Genomic DNA, 23,624 nt, shown 5'->3' with positions numbered 1-23,624 from the left:
TTAAAGTTTATGTTATGTATCTAATAATTCGAACCCGGTGGTTCCCGGTCCACGCAACCCGAGGCCGTGTTACGTCCAGGCCATGGTTCGGGGCGTGACACAGAATATGTTAATTTGGCTTATATTTTTAGATTATCTTTAGGGAGGAAAAACTAAAACTAATGATTGAAAAGTTAAATGAATACACAACAACAACATCCCAGGTGTAATCGCACAGTGTGGTGGGAGAGGTAGGATAGATGACGTCAGACTATACCCCTACCTTTATTAGGCAGGTAGAGGCCAAAAGCTAAATGAATAGTACAATGAATTTGAACTTTTAAAAAGTGTATGGATATGGAATTGTGTAAATATTCTGGGACATCCCTAAATGGAAGCGAAGGGACCGTATGATGAAGTTTTTGGCATAATTAATATGGCTTCAGCAGCCCAACCTAGTTGTAATGTACTAGTCCCATTTTATGTGTGAGAAATGAGTGAATATAGGTATAAGGCATAATATGAAAAGTCTTTCATCCAAGACTCTTATAGACATGTACTTCAATTTCATGTAAGACGCTTATACGTATAAAGGTGCAGTACAAAAATGTTGTTTGACCTAGTTTGAAAGGTTTACTGGATTAAATATTGGTCAGCTTTTGGTCTAACAAAATGGGGTGGAACAAGCAGTTTTTTGCGTTGGTGTGTGCAACTTGATGTATGTACATCTAACTGAGTCTTCACTGAATTTTCCAACTGTTAAGAAATTAGCTGTTCCACTGATATATTTATGCTTTTAAGCTGGAGAACATGGTAAATTTATTGATTGTTTACAACTACAACTACAATGACAACAACAACAACCATGCCTGAATCCTGAACTATTTAGGGGATTTTTTTTTGATTGTTTGATTACATAAAATTTTCCCTGTCGCTGTGTAGGATGCTGCAGCATTTTGGAGTCAGAAGCCATTAGCTGCAAGGGAGTATTCATCAAGTAGTATAATTCTTGCTTGCACTGTTCTTGTAGATTTATCAAACAGTGCAAAGGATCTTATTGAGCAAGAAGTCGCAGCATTTTATCAAACTCCTGATAATACGCTTTACATGCTTCCATCAACACCCCAGGTTTGTAGATTTTCGCTAATCCACAAATCTAATAAAGGTGTTTTTTGTTCAGTGAGAAAGAGAATTAGAAGAGTCGTATACACTGCTATGTTCAAGGAAGATTTGTGAAATCAGCTTTTTTTACGATATGTTAATAGAATCTGTTGCTACGTTGATTACTAATTATTTACTTCTATTTTTTTTTTTTAAATATTTATATTTTAATGCTTTGGAGATGAGGAGCAACTCATGAATCAAGAATTAGCAAAGTAACCAAGCTCAAGCTTCCCCACTTTGAATTTGGGGAGCATCAAGTGAATATGTGTTTAGTTCATTGTACTTGAAAAAGAAAATCATATTGAATATTCTATAGTACTTGAGGATATTCTATATTTTAATATAGATTATTTACTTGAAAAGACAATCACATAAATAATCGCCTATATTTGTAAAAAAATTTATTTAAACAACTTATCTTTTAGACATATTAAACACCTAATATTAGTTTAAATGTATGTACTAAATACTAGTTGATATGGTATAGCTAGTGTCCATTAACGTCTCTTGAAAGAGTGGAAAATAGACTTAATTATTATTATTATTATTATTATTTTCTTTAAATATTCTTCTGTCTCCATTAATCCCCTCTACCTCCACCACATTCCATCACTATAAGCCACTTTACTGACTGTCATTGTTGAACATGGGCGGACCCACACATGGCCTTCCGAGTGCTCGAGCACCCATTAACCCCGACATAAGTTATATATATCTGTATAGAAACGGATGGAAAATGGTATACATCAAAGCAATAGCACCCAATGAACAAAAAGCTTAGTGGGTGATTTGGTCGAGAAGCTGACTTGAGGATTGTATCTTTGGGAAGTTCGTGGGTTCGAATCTCGGTGTTATTTTCTTCCCTTTTTTCCCAATATAGTCTTCTCTCGTTCTTCATTTTTTACTTTGTTTGTTTACTATATGTTTAGTTTTTAATTCACTTTTACATTTACGTAATTTCCCTATGACATAGAAAAAGAGAAAAATCATTGTGCAATCATTTTTCTTGAGAACATTTGGCAATTTGGGCAAGAAATCCTTGGAGCTAATCATTTTTTTTTTACGTAATGGTAATATTTATCGTAACTTTCTCATTAACTTTTTAAATTATCACGGTTAAATAGTTGTGCACTTATACTATGTGATTTGCATTAACTTTATATTAAAAGAAGGGAGCACCCACGAGCCAAAAATCCTGGATCCGCCACTGTTGTTGAAGGACTTAAAAGGACATAGCCCGTAAAAACCACTTGCTTACTTCACTACCATCGTCTTTTAACCATACGAATGCATGTTGATTCAACAATATTATATTACATTGAAGAGCATAAATTCACAAAATCTATTGCCAAATCAATCTCAATTTCTGCGATTGAATATCTCAACTAATCCTCCTGTAAATCTATAAAAGGATGAATTCAAACGTCCAAATTGGTAATTTAGAATCTGCCAACCCGTTGATGCCTTTAGCACTGCATCTTCAGTTTAATCCTTTTTAACCGATTTATGCGTAACAATGACTCGTTTGTTCACCAAATGAACGTTAAAAACAATTACCTTTTCATGACATCTTTCCTCCAACACATATTAACGCCATATATGTCACAAACTTTACATATGATAACATGTGCATAAAACTAAGTAATATGAGGATCATTATAATATGTAAAAAAAAAAAGGTACCTTCACTCTAGGACATATTCGGCCAAAGACAATGCGACCTTTTATTTGTAAAGATACCTGCAGCATGCAGGCATGTAGTTGTTTGTTAGGATGTAAACCATGACTAAACACAGCACAAGTTTCCTCGTGCCAAACAGATTAAAATAGGGAAGAATTACTTGAAAAATAGAAGTAACATAAAATCGAAATAAAGATATTCATACGAAGCACAATAATTTGGAACAGGACATAAGTACATTAATGTCTAATTCATAAATTTGTCCCTGAACCAAAGCGATCCTCAATTTCGGGACCAAAAAAAAAACATTGAGAACTAATAATGAATTCATGCAACAAATTTTAATCCCATACAAATTAAAATTTTAATGGTCTTAGATGATATGTGCAGGGCGGTTTGCTTGTCGGCAGACGCGTAGATAAAGCAACTTTGTTACGAGTTTGCATGTTTGACTCATATTACAATTAGAACTAAAATAACTTTGTGGCAGCTTAAGAATTCCTACCGCAGTTTTTGCCAAAAGAAAAACAATACGACAATTAAAATCCTAAGAATCCTAAACCTAATGAAAGAAAAACCTAGAGAGTCCTAAACCTAATAAAAGAAAATCCCAATATATAGACGACATTTTTTATTTATGTATTATGTATATTATTTATAAATAAAATTAAACAATAATTTGAGGAAAATAGTAAATGACTATTTTGTCTATTTAGAGTCTTTTAATGAAGGGTAAAAAGTTCAATCAACATTTCTGAGGCCCTTCATGCTTTTAATATTGTATAGATAGATAGATATAGATATAGATAGATAGATATAGATTACGGACAATACAACAATTAGACCATAACGGTAACCCATGAGAACCGCCTGCCAACTGATCATTGGTGAATCTCCTTCTTCTCCTTGATTTGGATCAACTAGAGTTGTCCCTTGTGGTCACCCCATCATCACCGCCACAATCTTTTGAGAGTGGAAATCCTCATAATCCATCATTTCCTTGGTATGAACTGTTCTCAAACGTATCAAATTGTTTTCCTTTGGGGATGCATCCAACAAGATGATTGTGAGAAATATTTAAGACTTCAAGTAATGTGAGAGATGCAAGTTGTTGCGGAATTTTTCCGCCAATTTTGTTAGATGAGAGATCCAACGATTCAAGTACAGATAAATGTTGTAGTGATGCTGGTATAAGACCTTCCAAGAAACTGTGAGATAAGTTCAATGTGCGAAGCTCAATGAGATCTCCAACAATACTTGGAATATAACCTTTAAATCTGTTCTTCGAGAGATTGATGATTATGTTTGTAGTCAAAACTCAAGGAAGTTCAAAGTCCAATCCCTTTGTTATAACTGTCAAAGAATTTGTGTAATAACTAGCATAAACTTCTACATATCTTGGGGTTCCGTTTTTCTCATCAATTAATTTCACAGCTTCAAAATTCTCAAAAAGGTTCAGGGGTAAATTCCTGCTAAATCCATTGGAAGAGAGATATATGACTCGAAGTTCAGCAAATAATTTTTCATTCCTTGAAGCTTGAATGGAGCCATGCAACTTATTTGATCTCAAGCTTAGAATCTGCAAATAAGGTAGGGCTCCCAACCAATTTGGAAATGTGTCAATCAAGGAGTTCCAAATATTTGCAATTGATCAAAGATGGCGGGACTTTTCCCTGTAACTTATTCCCGTCCAATTTAATGGTGTTATCATTGCACAAGAATCCAAATGAATGCTGGAAATATCAAAAGTTTAAATTCTGAAGTCAATGCACGAGTCATTGCACAGAAAGGTTTAAATGAAAGCTACAACACAAAAATCCTATCACTTGTAATAAAACAGCTTCGAGGTGTGTTTTAATATATAAATGGCGATAGTTCGGGTAGGGAAAGGGAACAACACTTACTCGCGAAAAAGTGATAGTTCAGGTGTGTTCTTGACCATTAACTCTACTATGTCAAGATAATTTTAATTCATAACAAGAACTTATAAACTCAAAATTCTAACTCCGTCTAACACTGACCCGATACAAAAAGAATCGAGTCAACTATAAATTTCATATGAAACAAAAGCATCAAGCATAGAACAAACACAATATCTGTGGAGAATTAGAACAAGAAAGGGGCACAGAAAAATAAATAAAATATACCTATATAGAATAGGAGAGGTAAAAGCATAATTTGATGACAAGTGTCATCTCCTAAATTTTTTTATTTTAAGATTAAAAAATAACTTGGGTAAAAGTTGTTGAAAGTTAAAAAACTGCTTACATAAAATAAAATAAAAAGAGAGAAAAAAAAAACCAACAATAAAATAAAATAAAAAGAGAGAAAAAAACCAACAAATCAGATAGTAAATAGTAAACAAAAAGAAAACCTCACGTTTGCAGATCTTTTTAACAATCAAATAATCAGGTAATAAGCACATGAAAAAAATTAAAAAACTAAAAATAATGCCAAGTGGCAGAAGATAAATGGATGTTATTAATTCTTTACTACTCCTAGAAAAATAGCACGTCAAAAAAAAAAATGACAAAAGGGACAGATTTGATCGTGGGTTTATTTTTTGAATTTGAATTTAAGAAAAAAAGTTAAATTGAGATAAGAATGAAATGTACCACTCCACAACTGACTCCATTTTTTACTTATGGATAGTTTAACTCAACTTCAAAGACCTCTCACAGCAAAATTCTAGAAATCCTCTTCATCTCAAAACACATTCATTTCTTTAATGCTTCGCCAAGAAAGAAGTAACATAATACAGTTTTGCTTCAGGCACTGTTCTCACATCTGAACTTGTCTATTCTTATTTTTTTTTGACGTTTGCTGTAGAATTGCAAAAAGTTGTGATGGCAGGGCATTATAACTTAATTAAATAGGTCCACAAAAAAGTCAAGCAGCGTTATGGATGATTTGCTTCTTTCAATGCTGATCGAGAATATGCAAAATAAAACGAAAATTAATAACTACAGGTTAGTTACTATGAAAATGCTAATAACTTGATACATGCAAATTGAGGAGGCTTCAATTTATCCTCAGGAAATGTGATTCGTGATCCTGTGATTTATCCCGAGCACGCTAGGAGAAATACTATTACTACTATGGATGTTGTTTATACTTTAAAGAGACAGAGCAGGGCTCTTTATCCATGGGTTTGGTGGTTATGGTTTAGATTTCAGTATCTTTTAATTTTGGTAACGTAGTTAATTTAGTTGTTGAATCTATGAAATATCTTATTTCAAGGTAAGTGAAATTTTATTAAGGAAAAAAGGAGATATCGCATGATTTGCTTTTTGTTGAAAAAATAGCAACTTCTTGATTTGAAGTTGAGATTTGAAGTTGAATTGATCCAAGTTGTCATATGAAAATTTTAACTTTACGTACTCTTAAAAATGGAGATAATAGGATTTTTTTTTTTTTTTTTTTTTTTTTGGAAAATACCAAATAATTTCACATGCTCTAATTGTCTATCTAACTATTGACGACTAATGAATGTCAAGCATTTAGTTACTGATGGATATCACAGTATGAAGTTGATTTTCTTCTACATTTGCTACTGATTTCTCATTTGTTTGAGAGATTTCTCATTTTTATTCATAATATCTAGGTAATCGATTGCTTATCCTTATATTTATATTGTAGGTCACATATTATATTATTTGTGGTACCATTCGTTGAAGGAGATATTCTGATCACTTAATATTTTCGTTATGCTTTGATGAGAGTATATATTTTTTTTTTTAAAGCATGGTATGATAAAAGTAATTATCTTCCTATAATTATTTTAATGATATATCATCCTCCTATAATTATTTTAATGAAAGTAACATTATTTAGCATCTCATTAACTTTTATGTGAGAAAATAACTGAAATTTTGTTGAAGATTTAAAAGAAACATATTTGAATCCTAATAGATTCAAACATACAAATATTTGAATTTTAGTTGACTGATATAGTTTAACTTTTAAAGCTAGCATACGGTTCCTAAGATCAAGAGATAACAATACCTATATATTCAACTTTTTCCTTATAAATTTCAAAATTGACGTATTACGTGGTGCGTGCTTCATTTGAGTTGGGCATTATCTTATCCATCGCTTATCTTTTTGCTAATGTTGTAGGTCACAAATTATAATATTGGTGGTACCGTTTGTTGGAGGAGATATCTTGATCTAGATATTTTCGTTATGATATGATGAGAGTACGATTAGAAGCATGGGATGATAAGAGTAATTATCTTGCTACTTCCTTGCTTTAATTAAGTCTATCGTTCTTCGATAGCTTAGTGGTAGGTGCAGATAAATCGCTCAATTGTCTAAATATGCCACGCCAAAAATTTAAAAACGTTAAATAATGAAATATGATTTTGAATATATTTGTCGAGGTGCTTTTCTTATTTTTCTTTCGTTGAAGTAAAGCAGATATGGATCACATACGTTGATCCTTTTTTCTCATTATTGTAGATTTTTTAAAGATGTTATCGACACTGATGAGGCTAGAAACGAAAAGTTATTGTATAATCCTATATGGTGAAAGTTTATAAATTAAACTTAGTTCTACAGGCATCTATTCAAATCACTTTGACGGGATGAAAATGTATCGCATAATCACTTATTTTTAATGGTAAAATTTGTGAACTATTTCAATGACGAATCTTTTATCTGTTTAATTTATTGCAATAAGTTCTTCTTATTTATTTAACTACAACAATATAGATTTTGGGTGACTGAATTTTATAGTTTATTGTCATCATAGATAAATTTAGCAAAAAGTTAATGTGATTAAACATTAAATAAAAGTTTATAAGTTTAAAGGACCGTCTAGAACGTTGTCTAATCCAAAATGTTACATCATGTGTGACAATTTAATGTTACTATATAGTGAAAATGGCATGGCTAGCCATTTTTAAGCCTGTAATTAAAAAATAGACGGAGTATGAAAGTAACTGAAAAATAATCATGTTAAAAGTTAATTGGCAAGCTGATAAAAAGTCATATGACAATATAACTATATCAAATATATGGATCAATGCATTTTTGACAAATTTTAGTATAAATGTACCTGATGACAAAACTGAAATATTTATAATTTAATATTAGATACGTTTTACCCTAATTGAAAGAAGAGAACAAAATGAACTAAAGAGTCATCTGCGTCTTGAACAGACTCTCTAATGTGAAATAAAATTGTAGTTGTTGTTAGTGTTCATTGGTGATGTAATGTCAGATTTGCCTTTTTTTTAATTTTATTTTTTAAAAATTGTCCATCTCTACTCATTAAGCATGAACCTAGATATATTTGTAAGAAATCAATTACAAGTGCAGAAGTCCTCAAAATCCTATAGAAGGTGGAACATCCTCCAACCTATCCATGAGAAAATGTTGCCTTTTAAATTAAATGCTAAACTGTACTTCTACAAAAAGATGTTATTCCGCGTTGATTATCCCATTAATCCCATCATAGAAAATTCCAGAATATATTTTGTTACGGATTTTGCTGCTTGATCCTTTTTTGTTTTTGCGTTCTTTAATTTTTTTGTTATTTTTGTTATAGTCTAACTTAAAACTTGCAATGTACTTGGGTGATCTTCTATCTGGTGGATGAATTAGTTTTTAACACTTTTATTTTACTTTGATTAAATTTCATCAATCGGATAATATTAATCCAAGTTTGTATGATCGGGAATCTTAAAATGTTTTGATGATGAAATCTATTTGTTGATTCTACCTCTAACATGCTTGAGTTAGTTGTAGGTGAAGTATAAATTCGGACAATGATTAAATTTTTATGTGCACATGCAAAGATTAGATAGCATGTTCAGAAGTATTGGATGATTTATGAAGATTTTGAGTTAGAGGTGAAGTATAAAATATTAGCGAGAATATTGTCATTTAATTTTTGAAAATTCACTTCCTATAAATAATGTCAATGAATTTGATTAGAGAATTTTTAACTTTCAAAGTTTTAAGATGGATAATATCTTGGTTATTATTAGCGTATTGGGCTAAATTCGTACACCACGGCTGGACCAATACCGGTTAGTCACGTGGCTTAAAGGATAAGTCAAGGATGAGTCAAGACTTAGTGTCACCGGAAGGAATTTCATTGTGCCAGAGGTACCACTTGGTCCGGAAGGCTGTTGGAATAACTCTAGAGGAGAGCTCAATGGGCGGCCATTACAAATTGGGTTGAACGTTATCTTCTGTTGTTATCAGGCTTAATGGTCCTCTTTGTTGCTTATTATTATTACTCAATTAATACTCGTTATGGGCAGGGGCATAATATATGGAATATGTGCCCCTAACTCTTAGTATAAATAGAGATTGTCATTCCCACCGTAAACACACAAATTTCTAGAGAATACTTAACTCCCATATACACTTGCTCCATTTTAAAGTTCTGTTCAATTTTTCTAAGTTATCTGTCACAAGCTTGGCTGGAGGAACTAGCACCGGGTTCAACCGAGGCTCAGACTATCCTTAACCTTGCTTTGCTTTATTTCATTTCAATCTATTTATTTGCATACTGTACTGATTTACTGATCATCTTGATCTATATAGGACCACAGACACAAATTCAACTGAACCATTTTCTAGGTAAACAAGTAGTGAGTTTGAAGGAAAGTAAATCTCATGTTTATGATTTTGAGAGGAATATTCAGCTCTGTTAAAGTTAGTAATTTTATATATTCATTTCTCTTGATTTAGAAATCAGAATCATAATCAGTTTAAGTAATACAAATGAAAATTGTAATTGCAAAAATTTAATTCAAAGAATAACAATACCCTTCTTTGAATGAATGGATAATAAAAATAAGGTTATCCCAAAATGCAAAAGAATACACGTTATTAAGACTTATTGGACTGAATATTGCAAGAGCAATATCTGAATTTTCTTCTATATTCAAATTTAAATAACAAGTTATGTTAAGCTTATTTTAAGAAAAAATCAATTGTCAAGTATCAACTTTTTACGGTGATTAAAGTAATTTCAACTTTTCCCCTTGTGCAACAACATAATTTGACGGTCCTTGATAATTGATTTCAATTGAAGCATAGTTGAAACAAGATAAGAGTTTATTTGATCAAATAGACACCATACTTAGACCCTTTTTTTTTCGGGTGGGTTGTGTAGATATTGGACAAATGTTTAAGAAATGAGAAAATGGTCCTTAATATATTGGGCTTGACTTTTGGTCCTTGATATACGTTTTTTTCATGGATTGTCCTTCAAAGGTGCTGGTCTTTAATTTTTGTCCCTCAAAATTGCTGATCTTTAATTTTATCCTTCGCTTAAAAAAGTGGCAGAAATATCCCAAGGTTCGGGTTCGAACTCCCGATCTGTCAAAAAGAATAATAATTTCGCAAGGCAAACCTTCGTGAAAAGTCTGCCTTATAAGGCAAAATTTGCCTTAAAATTCTAGTTTGCCTTAAGGGAAAAAAAAAAACTTTGCTGAATTGCCTGATTAGGCCTAATTTTACAAAGAAACTCTACCTTACGATTTTTTTTTATTGAACCGGGGTATTTTAGGCGAAGGACAAAAATTAAAGACCAACAATTTGAGGGACAAAAATTAAAGACCACCCCGAATAAGGACAATCGTGCAAATTGCCCCTTGATATATGCACCCTAAATGGAAATGGTCCTTAATTATTACTCCATCCGTCCCAATTTATGTGATATAGTTTAACTATGCACGGAATTTAAGAAAGAAGGAAAGACTTCTGAAACTTGTGGTCTAAAACAAGCCATAAATATTTATGTCGATTGTCCTTCAATCCCTTGACCCGGCCCTTTAGTTTAAAAGGGTTTAAATTCCCGCCTATGTCTTCTTCACCTACTTCCTGGCTTTCTTAGAAATTTCTTTTACTTCTTGGGGCCGTCCAAATCAAATTTTCGGTAAAATAATTTCTCGGGTGAAAGTTATTTTGTAGGAAAAAAATGTATGCATAAAAACAAAATAAGTGATTTTATATACTCCATAAGTTTACTCATTATAAGAAAATTAAGTAAAAATTTACTCCACTGGTCCACTACAATTCTTAAAAATGTCAAGGACAAAGTTTACATAAAGAGAGGATAAGGGACCAATTCAGCATCCTTTAAATTACATCATCATAAACACATTGCCCATAACCCGAGTGAATAGTAAAGCCCTAATTGAACCAATTTGTCAGTGAAATTAGTAGAGCAAAAAGGGGATTTTTTTTAGTTTAAAAAGCCTATTAGAGAAACCCCATTTAGTTACAATTCAAGAATTTGTAGCCTAAAGGTAATTTTGTTTTTCTTCATTGCTTCATTCTTTACTTATATTGAATGTGAAAGTGAAAAGGCTGAATCTTTAAGATACTGTTTTGTCTCTTGCAAATTTATGTGGGCAAAAGTTTCAAAGTTTGCAACTTTTTGCTTTGCTGGGGTTATGCTTTGACCCTTTTGCATTTGATGAAATTATATGGTTTAGGAGTGATTTTGGCATAAGACCTTGCAACTGAAATTTTTGCCCTAAATAAATCCAAGACTATGTTTTGGACTTGGATTCCTCAACTTGGCCAATGAAATTAATTGTTTTTCCTCGAGTCTATTGGAAACAACCTCTCTACCCCCACAAAGGTAGGGGTAAGGTCTGCATACATCTTACCCTCCCCAGACCTCACTTGTGTGACTACATTGGGTATGTCATTGTTGTTGTAATACATCTAAAAAATAGGGTCAATTCCACTATAATTAAAAGTAAAGTCACATTTTTTTTTATTTGCATTAAACTAACTAAATATTACCTACTATAACAGTCCAACAACAAAACTATTTTTGTCGTCACATAAATAATTTAGTGATCGGAGGGAGGATATCCAGGATTCTTCGAGCCGAGGGTCTATCGGAAATACCCTCTCTACCTCCTAGGTAGGGCAGTGGCGGAGCTAGAAAATTTGTCAAGGGTGTTCGAATTTATATAACATATATTTTAAGGGTGTTCAATATGTAATTTATATCTGTAATGCGTAATAATTGACATGTCTACACGGTATGATTTTTCCGCGAAGGGTGTTCAGTTGAACACCCTTGCTAGGCTGTGGCTCCGCCACTGAGGTAGGGGTAAGATCTGAGTACACTCGACCTGCCCAGACCCCACTTCGTGGAATTACATTGGCTATGTTGTTGTTGTTGTTTGTCCTCGAGTCTAAATAATTTAGTGATCGTAGGGAGGATATCCAGTATGTATCATCTAATTATAGTCCACTAACATTGGAAGTAATTGGACCAGCTAGGGAATTGAATGAAAGGTCTAGGGATTCAAGTTATGTAAAATTTCTGTTTATCAGTCAAATAGGCATAGGAGATAGTCACTTGGTTCATATATTTCTGTAAAATTCATAACAGAGAGATATAAATGCATACAACAACGACAACATACCCAGTGTAATCCCACAAGTGGGGTCTGGGAGTGTAGGATGTACTCAGATTTATAGGGTAGAGAGATATATTACTGTTCCGTTTGGTCATTGAAAGGTGAAAAACTCTTTCAGGTAATATCCCATATATGATATAACTGTGTGTTTACATTGTTACGTAAGAAGAGAAATTTGGAGGATTAGTTGAAGAAATGCTCACTGAGTGAAGCTCAAGCTCTTGTAATTGACTTTCAATCTATTGGTCAGTGATCTAGCATATCAAAGATAGTGTTAACAGGATAATGTTCAGCTTGCTATTGAAATTACTTGATATAATTAAGAAAAAAAAAAAAATGAGAAATTTATTAACTGAACTTTGCAGTCGAATCCAGACGTACTCATATAAGTTGAATACCTGGTCAAACCATGATTAAATGCTAATTTATGTACAAACACATTTCATGCATCTATTGGCCTGGCATAATCATCGGATACGGATAAGTTTTTCAGTTCTCTTTTGTTTCGTGAGACAATGAAAAAAGTCTTTTGACTGCTTATTAATTATTTCCCAATGATCTTAGGTGCTGACAATGTTTAGTCTGTTGGAATGCCGTTAAGAACGGGTGCTCTGAGGTTGCTGACTTGCTGTTAAGGCTTTTCGAGAAAATGATGGTGCACGAGGATCTAAAGTGCGGTTTATTGAAGCTGAATGAGGCTACTTTTGTTAGTATTCTTTCTTCTTGCACGTTTTTGAATGTCGGTGTGGCGTTATATCTAGGGAGGCAAGTACATGCTTACATGGTAAAGAATGAGTTGAGCGTCTTTGCACAGAGATTGAAGCACTGCTTAAAGAAAGCTGCAGTCATAGCAGATAAAAATTAAGGAAATGATAGATTTTTGTGAAAATGCATGGCAAACATGGTTCCCAAGTCTGTTTGACGAGGTATCTCTTTTTGTTTTCTACTTTCATAATCTTTTTCTTTGGCCCGAAATTTTGAAGTTATGGAGCTGTCTGCTAATCAATTAAACTGCACAATAGTTGATCAACGATACCGTTCTGCTTGAACATTACCACATTCCCAGATTTTGCATTTATCATTATGCAAGTTATTGTTTGAGACTGAGATGTAGTTGTCATCGTATAGTAGTGATCTCTAGTTTCACCTCTGCTTGTATTTGAACCTTAGTATCCGAGGTTGATTTTCCAACTCTTCAATTGCTATACCACCTCCATTGTGATCTTCGCTATTCAAGTTACTGTGTGTTGATCAATATTGATGAATACTTTATCTATTTCAAAGTACACGAGAATTTTGAACTGTTTTAGGAATTTTAATGTGCTTTCTACTGTTATTATGATTTTCTAGCAAATTTCTCATGTTTTACTATGATCATGTGCTTGTGTGTTGTACGTTATCCCTAAAGATTTTATTATCAACCAGTATAATTCTACCAATTCCTCTTATTTACACTCAAGTTCTTCTTTAGGTACTTAAATGACACAAAGCGCTATGAGCAACCCAGCATACGAATTTCGCTAATATACCTCATTATTAACATCGTTGGATTATGAAATTCTGCAAACGTATTAGATAAACTGTCAGCCTTAGTGTTGTCTGTAATTATCACTGTGTTACATATCTCTGTTACTCTTTTTCTTTCATGTGATAAAGTAGTATAGCATGCACAAGATATCCAGGACACAAGGAACAAAAATGAGGAGGATGAGGTGATAGAACATGACGATAAATCTGTCATCAGAATTATCAATGCCTTGATTCTGATAGTATTTTTTTTTTTAAATAACTCAGAAATTCTCGAGAGCCAGCCAACACAAGTTTCAAACTCTGTGTATAATGGACCTACCCATTTTCCCTTCTCCATTCAAATATCAGGTGCGCTCTTATCAGTGAACCAAAAGCCTGGGCGTTTGGCAAAGATGGTATCCTTGATGAAATTATTGATGAAAAATTGTGATGCTTTATCTTCATAGTTGCGGCATGTAAGTGTTTAATTTTGTGACACCTTTTGCTCCATATTATAGTCTGGTATCACGAGAGGCGTGTAATGTTAAATTTATTGATTATAGTAACAGAAGATTCTCCTTCTGAGACCATGGGCCGTGTTAGATACTAGATTTTCTGAGTTACGGATCTGAAGATTCCCATTTCTGAGATCATAGTCTCTTTCTCGTGATATGTTGATTGGGCAATTTGCTGCTGCTTCAATAAAAAAAGTTAAGATAGCAGACTGCAACTAGTGCTTAATTCGCAACCGAGTCATTATGGGTGATATGCGCAACTCTCTAGCATTTATGCTGGCGTTGAGAGGTTGGACCATGCTGCTGCCTTGAGAAAAGCAATGTTAGATGATGGAATACACAGGGTTCCAGCCCACAGTTTTATTTGCAAAATTGTCCATTAGTCTGCTTGGTGATGAAATCTAGCTCGACTCATTAAAAGCAGCTAAATATATACTGCATATGGATTTTTGCACAGAGATTGAAGCACCGCTTAAAGAAAGCTGCAGTCAAAATTGTAGATTTTTGTGAAGTGGCATGGTTCCCAATTCTGTTTGACGAGGTATCTCTTTTTGTTTTCTACTTCCGTAATCTTTTTCTTTGGCCCGAAATTTTGAATTTATGGAGCGGTCTGCTAATCAATTAAACTGAACAATAGTTGATCAACGATACCGTTCTGCTTGATTTCTTCCTAAATGAAGTGTCAAATCCATATGGATTTTGGTAACTAGCAATTCCATCACTCAATTGTGTCGGTGTCTATCTTATTTTGGGCTTTGAACATTACTTGCACTCCCAGATTTTGTATTTATCAGTATGCAAGTTATTGTTTGGGACTGAGATGTAGTTGTTGCCATATAATAGTGATATCTAGTTTCACCTCTGCTTGTATTTGAACCTTAGTATCCGAGGTTGTTTCTCCAACTTTTCAATTGCTATACCACCTCCATTGTGATCGTCGCTATTCAAGTTATTGTATGTTGACCAATATCGATGAATACTTTCTCTATTTCAAAGTACACAAGATTTTGGAAATGTTTTAGGAATTTTAATGTGCTTTCTACTGTTATTCCAATTTTCTTGCAAGTTTCTCATGTTTTACTATGATCATGTGCTTGTGTGTTGTACGTGATCCCTAAAGATTTTATTATCAACGAGTAGAATTGTAAAGCCCCGTAAGATTTCCTATGCTTAAATTTCGGTAACAACGAGTTAATGACATAATTAATGCACCCGAGAGGTATAAGGACCCACAAGGCCTAAAGTGTTAGGAATATATCAAAGTGTTCATGGTAAGAGTTGAAGAATTAATTAAAGTGGCTAATGAACACATTACATATAATCTATATATATATATATATAAAGCAGGGACATGAGCCCGCTGACGTGGCGCTCTAAAAACCCAGCATTCCCATTTATCTTTTTTTACAATTTTTTGCCTTTTTCTGCTCTTTAAAATTACAGTTAAAAAAAAAAAAAAAAAAGGGTTTAATAAGAATTTCAACAGTCGCTTCTTTTCCTTGCTGGGAAAAAATCGCTCGCTGCATTTAACACAAAAAACGGTCGCTGCGTTTAACCCTCCTAACTAGGGCTCCTTCTCTGCCTCCTTTTCCTTCCCACGCTTATCGCCTCTGCAAAGTGATATGGCAAGGGATCTTCTTCAACAGAATAAATCCAAACGAAAAGTTCCTTCCCAAGCATGCATGTTGAACATCAATTCTCTAAGCCCAAAAAATAAAGAAGCGAAAAAGACTCAAAAAACAGTAAAAATAGCATTTCACGCCTTGCACTCCTTGGTCAATATTTCTTTACCAGAAAATAGATTGAATAGCTAGGCCTAATTATCTAATGTAGGTAGCGTGATGACGATTCAAGTTGTTCTCATAAATTGTCTATTGAACTTCCTTTCATCAAGAATATATACATTTATCTGCTATCAAAATTTATTATCTGACTGATCGAAATTTATGATTGATCAGGTCATGTGCACTGTCCATCAAAATGGTTTATTTAAGTCGGACAGATTCAACAAAGGGTTAAAATGCTCTCTACCCACATGTTATCGATTTCATTTGTCATGAATATCCATTGCTCTTTCTTTTATACTTCCAGGTTTCAAGTATATATCCATGGTCTTTTATTTGCTATCATGCACAACAAAGGAGTTTTCAAGAACTTGACTTGAGCAACGTTCCTTCTGTCAGCAAGAGAAACCATGTTCCCCTACATATCTATGTGATTTTCATTCTTCTTTTTAATGTAAAGTTACCCCACTGCTGGTAAGTTCTTAATGTTTCCCTTCATTTTTCCTCTTTTTTGTTGATTTAAAAACTTCCGTATAGTAATATTTTTCGAACAATGTCTGCTGAAAAAAATTCAAAATGTGTTCTTATGACCCTTTATAAATTCTTTTCATTTGTTGCCATGTGTAGCAACTGACCTAGGGTTTGCATTATCAAACACTTGGCGCTTTTAAAAAAGCATGTAGTCTACTTCATAATGATTCCGTAAAAATCTGGTGCAAAGCTTCCTATACTTGAAGATTTCTCTATTTGCTGTTCAATATTGTTTTGGCAGCCTAAAATGTTATACATAATTGCAATGTTGGTGAAGTCTAAGAAATGTAATACCATTTTCTTGAGTCCTATCTGAATATGAACTTGATTATTTTATTGGAGTTGATAAAATTAGGAGTGTTCATAAAGAAATTCGGTCTATATACCACATTAAAATTGTTGACGTTACTGTTATTAGAACGTTTTTACTGCTTATTCTTTATTGTTACTAGATTATTTACTGCATAGGCTGTGGGTGACTACGAAACGGTAACTTTTTGTCTATCAGAATCGATCATGTAAGGCGCTCCAAAGCAAGAAGAATCTGTGTCGACCTACAATTTCAAAGCTCTCCCACTTAATAAAAAGGTACGTCAGGAAAACTTGAGGAAGATTTTATATAAGGAGTTCTGGGAACTGAACAACTATTTGAGTGTTCCAAAACACCAAGAGAGAAACCATAGTGCCAATGGTAATCCGGACATGTATAGACTCTTAAATTGTTATTGTTATCTTTGAAATTCCAATAATGACACATGAATTGTTTTGCCTCTGCTACATGAGTTCAATTGTCATACTGTAAAGAGAACTCATCATAATCCGCCAATTGATCTGTTTAATAAGGTTGATATTTTTTACATCTTTATGTTGATTGTTTCTATGATGTACTTGTCTGGTGTTTCTTTTTTCACACAATATACTATAAGATTGTCTACTTTTGTGTTGTAGCTCATCAAATAGTCATTAATATTTCTTGATTTTTTTTATCAGTTATCTCTTCCATCTGAGCCCCAACCAGCTACTGCCAAAGTGCAGTTGAAAGCACAAGACTATCCCGCATTCCGTCAAAGGTTCCAGTTTTTTGTTCTGATCTTATTTAGTTAAACATAGTCTTGATTTTTTATTTTGTACGTCTTTTTGGTACAAAGATTCTTAAGAAAATAGATGGACTTATTTCCATCAAAACCGTGATGAAAGCAATAATTATATAGTGGTTGCTAGCTTCTTCCATCTCCATTCATGTTTCTAATAGGCTTTTCAAGCAGCAATATTTTCAGCATTATAATGGGTATAAACTTTAATCCTGTAAAATTCTTCTTTTAAGATAGTACACATGGAGAAGAGAAAACTAGCTGATCTCAAAAGCACAGGCAATTCAGTTTGGTGGCGATGTGGGATAACTGTTGTTTGCCAAGTCTCTAACACCATCAATAATCGACACATCTCTGAAGCTCAGTGATGCATGGTTCCAAATTTGCTGGATAATGGATTACCTTTCTCCACTTACGCTTTTGTTTGCCAAGGTTCGAATTGACCAGAGCCCCGGGGGAACTTTGCTTTTTCTTCTTATATGAGCCAACTTATCATTAACCTATATTTGAATTCTTGCAGGAGATTGGGCATTTTTGGGGACAAAAACAGCACATATCTTGATGTAAATGAAGACTTTTTTGCTAAATTCAAAAGGCAGACTCAGGCGATGTAGCAATACCAGTACATAACAATGTCTGAAATTATCTAGTGTATTCAAATATATAGCAGCTTTATAACTTATATTTTAGAATCAATTTTCTTCAGATGTAAACCACCAGATACAAACAATGTTAATCACCATGTCATCATGTGAATAAAAATGAGGAAGTGTTGTTTAGTGGGAGTTGTTCAACTATTCATCAGTTTTCTTAGATTTCCCTTAAATGTTATTTTCAAAAGGGGAAAGTATTGATCTAGCTTTTGAATGTTACATGCTAGCGCAATTTGTATGAGCTCTCAATGATTGAGACATTAGTACTTGATAAAATTGTTCGATAATTGGTTGGTGGCATGTTGGTGGCATTGCGACAATCAGCTTACTCCAGGTTGCCCCTGATTGTTAGTACAACAAAATTCTTAAGAGATTAATAATCCAACGCCAGGGTCAATAGCCTAGTAAAGTAACTTGCTACCTAGATGGCATCATGTGGCGGTACGATCCTGCGTGTAATATATGGTATCGAATCAACACATGTGTTTAAGATGTAATAGGTGATGTAATTCATTTGTTCCACAATATGAATTTTATAAATCGGAAAAGAGTTGTGGAAATAGTAAAAAAGAGAATATGATACTCCTCAAGAACTAGATCTCCTTAATAAATGAACCCATTCCTAAAATTGACACTTAACAATTTACCAAATGGGTAATTTTGAGAAAATAGACTCAAACAAGTAGTTAAAACTGAGAGACCACTATGTTTCAATAATGATCATGCTACCTTTAGATTATTATCATACTAGGATCTTGCCACTTATAGGGCAACCCATAGATTTATGCATATTAGGTTAATACAAGTTGCATTCAAACCTTTAACTTTAAGAGGTTTACCAGAGCTTATAGAGAATCTCTAAGAGATGGAAGAAACGAGATATTTGAAAAAGTCTCTAATAGGGACCTATGCTCAAACAAGTTTAGCTTATGGACATGCATTATTTCAATCTTATCCTAACTCGAGTATCTTTGCAAGATGATAATTCTTTAGATGCTTTAATATTAAGTATCAAGTTACATGGTTATGATTATATCCCGAGTATAGAAGTAATATGCATCCATAGAATATATTATAAACCATTATATGCCATGAATCCTATGTGTAAGATCATGGATTTTAAGAATGAAACTATTTTAATAGAAACTAATTTTGGTAAATCCAAAATTATGACGGATATCAAGTGGGATGAAATAAATTTCCCTAATGAGTGGGTCATTGAAGGAGCAACACCTCCTCAAAATGTTTTCAACGAGATTTCAAGATACAAGCTTCCCGTGGGACGGTAAAATTAAGGTTTCATGAACCTACACTTGCATTAGAAGAGGATGAACATAATAGTGTTCGAACTAGTATACCTAGATCTTTATCTTCTAACGTATCTTATATATCTCTTGTGGATTATATTGTAAGAATAATTGGCATCTACTTCACGGATTTGATGATTCTAATAGAATTGATAGATTAAATATATAGTGATAATATTGTAAAATATTAAAGACCCGAAATTGGTAAATCTTCATGGATTTTCCTATATTTAATGGATCCAAGTCGGAAATTGATTTTAGTCGGGGATCACTCGCATTTTAGAAATCGGTAAAGAGTTTTATACTCCTAAATGGATAACATTTAGAAAATGGTTTTTTGATAATTTCAAACCCGGAAGAAACAACTTTTTTCCGGAAGAATTTTATAAAGATCTTTACTGATCAAATCGAATTATATCTTTTGTTCCTTGGTTTATGGCCAAATACTTTGGTAATTACATATATATATAGAAAGAGATTTTACTTTAACAAGTGGAGAAAAGGTTCAAAGTATTTATCCTCCACAATTACAAATTTTCGTATGGGAAAAGATTTACATTTCTTCATTTTCAAAATTAATTGAAAATGGTGCCTTAACATGACTCATCATATTAATAATATGATAAGGCAACAAAATTATACTAATGTTTATATGAATATTTTGGGTGAACAAATATTTTCACTTCATGAAAAAGTTGATAAGCTCTTAAATAGTCTTAATAAGACTACTATTCTCCATAAGGGAAAACGAGAAGGAAGTTGTTGCTACTCCAAGTATACAGCCTCCTCCTGAAATTCATGATTTTAAGATAAAACCCTTATCAGATTTAGAAAGACTTCTAGACGAAAAGTTTAAAGGTTTAAAACTTAGTCCTTTAATAGCAGAGGATGATAAATATTTGTCTGATATTGATTATAAGGCTCGCATAGCATCAGATATTAATAAAATTGATGAATATTATGCTGTTAAACCTACCCAGAGGATGTACTACTATCCTCGCCCAACTCCTCAAGATGTTTTATTAGAGGAGCATGTGGAGCATGAACATGTTATTTCCACCGATTATAGCAAAAGAAATATGATATGGAATAATCAGATGGTTATAGTGAACGTCAAATTTATTGCACTATTCATAGAATGTTAATGTACCAGCACTATGATGTTCATAAAAATGAAAGGTTATTGCGGATATGATCATATGAGGTTTCACGCAATTAAAAAGGTTGGTGGGATAATTATTTCAGACTAATGTGCACGACATGCTATTCTAAGCGTTGTTAAGCAAGAAGGTGAAGATGAAGCACATCTAGCTTAATATAGTTTATACACTTGTTATTAATATTGTCGAACATTTTTACGGGAAGATGGACGGATGACAATGAATCCTACAGCGCACCATGCTTGAAAACCTTAGATGCAAGACCCTAACCTCTTATTTGGTATAAAGATGTTTTCCTTTGCGGGGGTCATGGAATTACCGGCGAGAAATGACTTAAAAGTCCAAATTTATAGATGGACTCCGTCTTTTGCGAAAGAGTTAGAAAAGCTCTTAGGGAAGGGGAGAGAAGTATAGATTATAATAATTATACTTATGGTAAATTGATTGGTACTTGTATGCGGAAGGATTAGCTTTATGTAATGAAATTAACTAAACCCGGCAAATCAAAGCGCCATGGTCTTAATGAAAGACTTGCCCTTAAGGAGAATTTTATGGACAATTTGGTATGGATATTCCACAATCTTCTAAGAAGCCTCATATCTCATAAAACAAGCATAGAGACTTCCAACAATGGAAGGAAAAGCGTCTACAAAAGAAGAATAGGCGCAAAAAGACTTTTAAGGAAAGTGTTAGACCCCGTATTTTTATACGTCGAGTTATTCGCGAAAGAATCAACGTGAGATAGAAACTTTGGATTTTAATTTCTAAACTAGAACAAATCGGTTACAAATTTTACTTAGTACAAAAATGTTATTGGAGATTAGGAATTACTTAAGTGTGGTGTTAAGTAAAAATTGGTGACAATAATGAGCCAACAAGAGCATCAACATCCAAGGTAAAAAGGATGACTCAAAGTCATCTAAAATAAGGTTAATGGAAGACATACAAATATGCAATTAAATGTTGATTCATCCACTACATTTTCAACATATTGTGGACAATTAAATTTGGAAGAAACACACAAGTTACATTCGGCCATAGGGCTGAAAATTTTGAGGAGAAAAAGTTGAAGCATACAATTGAATATTTGAGCATCCACTACTTTATGAAAGTATACATTGTTTTAGGAGGACATAACATGGTGGAGGGATCATTTTACATTAAATATTGCTCATCCATCTTGGCATGATTACAATGGACAAAGGGTGGTGTATGAATCATTCACCACACATACAATTGTCTTGTAAACAATTGAAAAAGAAAGAAGAAAGGAGAAATAAGAAGGTGAGGTTGGCCAAAAGTTGTAGAAAACAAATTAGAAAATTTAAAGTGTAAAGTTAATGGAATGAATCATGCCATAAGTGGAGCATGTGACCAACTTGTAGGCATCAAAGTTGAACCAAATAATGACCAAGAAATCAGCCATCACAATTCATTTCAACTACACAACACAAAGAAAGAAAACCTAAGCCTAGAGAGGAGAACCATTCGGCCAAGAGGGCTGAAATTTAGCTCTTTGTGTCTTGATCCAAAAATTATTTTCCAAGGTGTTTCAACCCTTTAGAAGGTCCCTAAAACGTGAAGATAGTCTTTGGAGCAACAAGAACCATTTTCCATCTCAAGTCACCAACTCTAGCCAAGTAGAGAAGTCAAGTTGTCAAGGTAAGATCTAACTTTCTTTTCATGTATTAAGGGTGATGTAGATGTGTGAATATAAGTTGTATGCATGAAATAAGGTGTATTGTGTTGGAACATGATAGTAGTTATGGGGTTATATGTGTTGATGTTGAAGTATGGTTGTAACTTGACGAACATGAATCGCATGCATAAAATCATGAAAGTTGGCGTTGGAATGTTAGTTGGCCGTAGGAATTTGTTTTGGTGGAATTAATGGACTGATTTTCTTTAATAAATATGGTTGTTACTATCATAGATCTCATGGTAAAAAGAATGAAAAGAATTGAAGGTTAAATGAAGTTAGGTTAGTATGAAAATGGTTGAATCTATGATTTTATGTGAGAGATGTTGAAGCATGGTGTAGCCGTGTGTGGACTGTTTTTGTGAAGAAGTTAGTGAACTGTTTTTACTTGATATTTTTGATTGTTATTATCATGAATTTTATGATGGAAAGGAAGGTGTTTAATGGTTGGAGTTGAAACTAAAGTCATTTGTGAGTTGTTTTAAGGATTATAAAAATGACGATATAGCGTAGTTGCGTATGAATTGATGTTGTACTTGTCGTGTGGATAGCTGGTCATAACTTACTAAAATTATAAGAAAGAAGACATGAAATGATGTATAAAAATCGCATGTGGTTGGCTTAGTATGTTCGTAAACGTTTGCAAGAATTCCGAACATTATTATGTTGTCGGTTAGGATTTTGGACATGTTGTGGTAATGGGTCATTTTGGACTTGTGTTTTCATTAAGTTGGAAAGAATAATTATAAGTTAAGAGTATACATCATATTGTATGTTGGATAGTACATTATAAGTTGTTACATGCAAACGTTAAGGCTACAAACCTAATAAAAGTAACGAGAATGTCGAAATCGTATGTGAATCGTTATTGCATGTTATGAATGTGTGGCTGTTTAGAATATTGTGTGGGCTGTCCGGATTGGTATTGAACACATAATTATTGATGTTGTATTGGTAGTATGTGGTTGGTTTAGATACAAGAAAACATCGCCTAAACATCTAGAGAAAGGAGTTACTAACGTTAGAATACGTTTGAATCTCCCTGTAGCTTAACCATAGTTGTTGGCGTCTTAATATAGGTTAAGTATTATTGGGTAGCGTACACATATTGTGTGACGAATAAGCACTAAAGACCTTGTCCGATCTA

General features: G+C 33.3%; 1 long non-coding RNA gene across 2 annotated transcripts; it reads left to right on the top strand.

Moving 5' to 3' along the window:
* The first annotated feature begins 17,038 nt into the window (after positions 1-17,038).
* Positions 17,039-18,441, top strand: LOC132041920 (uncharacterized). Of its 2 annotated transcripts, XR_009411283.1 has the most exons (3): positions 17,039-17,637; positions 17,892-18,090; positions 18,179-18,441. It is a non-coding gene; the product is annotated as an uncharacterized LOC132041920 (long non-coding RNA). The 2 variants fall into 2 exon arrangements; XR_009411282.1 differs by having other exon boundaries at positions 17,039-18,090.
* The last annotated feature ends 5,183 nt before the right edge of the window (positions 18,442-23,624 follow it).

Source organism: Lycium ferocissimum, unplaced genomic scaffold (genome assembly GCF_029784015.1).
Source record: "Lycium ferocissimum isolate CSIRO_LF1 unplaced genomic scaffold, AGI_CSIRO_Lferr_CH_V1 ctg12255, whole genome shotgun sequence".
NCBI lineage: Eukaryota > Viridiplantae > Streptophyta > Magnoliopsida > Solanales > Solanaceae > Lycium > Lycium ferocissimum.
Note: the sequence above shows the minus strand (reverse complement) of the source record. Positions and strands in the feature narration are given on the sequence as shown.